Source organism: Myotis yumanensis, unplaced genomic scaffold (assembly GCF_028538775.1).
Source record: "Myotis yumanensis isolate MYYU_CA2020_CCGP unplaced genomic scaffold, mMyoYum1.0.hap1 SCAF_2, whole genome shotgun sequence".
NCBI classification, from domain to species: Eukaryota; Metazoa; Chordata; class Mammalia; order Chiroptera; family Vespertilionidae; genus Myotis; species Myotis yumanensis.
This window is the reverse complement of record NW_027223753.1, coordinates 95,942,608-95,943,986: the sequence shown is the minus strand read 5'-3', so window position 1 is coordinate 95,943,986 and position 1,379 is coordinate 95,942,608. Positions and strand designations below refer to the sequence as shown.

Below are 1,379 nucleotides of genomic sequence, written 5' to 3'. Positions count from 1 at the left end.
TATGGTTAATTAATAACAAAGGAAGCAAGAACATACAATAGTGTAAAGACAATTTATTTAATAAATTCCTGAAAGAACTGGACAGATACATGCAAAAAAAAATGAAACTAGACCACCTTCTTACACCATATATAAGAATAAACTCAAAGTTGATTAAATACTTAAATATAAGACCCAAAACCATAAAACTTCTATAAAAGCAATTTCTGACATTTTTCTTAGTAATATTTTGTGTGATAGATCCCCTTGGGCAAGGGAAACAAAAGAAAAAATTAAAAATAGAGTACTCTATGACCCAGCAATTCCATGTCTGGATATTTATCTAAAGAAATCCAAAAACACTCATTCAAAAAAGACTCAGAAAACTCAGATGAGCTTAGAAATGGCAGGCTGGGTTTGGTGGCTGGAGCAGTTGTGGTGAGCATGCTGTAGTATTGTTACCAAGGTTATGAAGCACCTGGTTCATGGGAAGGGGCTGCAATGCTTGGTGGGAGAGGAAACTCAGATACCATCCTACTACCTGAGCCACTTCACATTCCCGGATTATTCTGCTTTTGAAACCTACTTAATGATAAATGAATTTGAAAGACTGGCTGCTGGACAACCAATTGAACTGTTTGGTATAAAAGGATATGAACCCCCAGCTCCTTCCACGAGTTGGAAAAATGACATTACTGTATCCAGGAATGTGTAAACAATTCTATAGCTCAGTGAGAGCGTGAAGCAGTTCGAACGGTGAATCTGGAACTAATGTCACAGCGTGGATGCAATGCCTGGAAAGTGTATAATGAAAATCTCATTCAGATGCTTGAGCGTGCACAGAAAGAGCTCCAGAAGTAATGAAACATATGCAAGATTTAGACTGGCAGAGAAAGAACCTGCAACTCACAGCTGAATCTAAATGAAGAGGAATGGAGTCAAATTGGGTATCCCTGGTCAGTAAGAATAATGAGATTAAAAGGACCATTGTGCAATTAGAAAATGAAGTCTTTCCAATGAAGCAGTAACATGCAGAGGCCAATGAAGAAAACATCTGGAAAGACAAATGAATGCGGTTGTAGAAGGAATTCAGGCTGGTTTCCATAAAAGATCAGACACCAGCACAGTGAAGGTCAATAGCATCGTACGGAACTCATCAGTGGTTAAGTGTTCAGAAAGCACTGAAAGTGGGCTGCTATATTCTATTTGCACATTAGCAAAATAAAATTTTCAATTTGGAAAAGAAGACATATGCACCCCTATGTTCATTGCAGCATTATTTACAATAGGCAAATACCAAAGCAATCTAAGTGTCCATAAAGAGATGAGTAGATAAAGAAAATGTGGTGCATGTATACAATGAAATACTACTCAGCCATAAAAAAGAAGGAAATCTTACC

At 37.3% G+C, this 1,379-nt stretch overlaps 1 pseudogene; it reads left to right on the top strand.

Moving 5' to 3' along the window:
• The first annotated feature begins 306 nt into the window (after positions 1–306).
• On the top strand, positions 307–1,049 carry LOC139002495 (pre-mRNA-splicing factor SPF27 pseudogene; annotated as a pseudogene).
• The last annotated feature ends 330 nt before the right edge of the window (positions 1,050–1,379 follow it).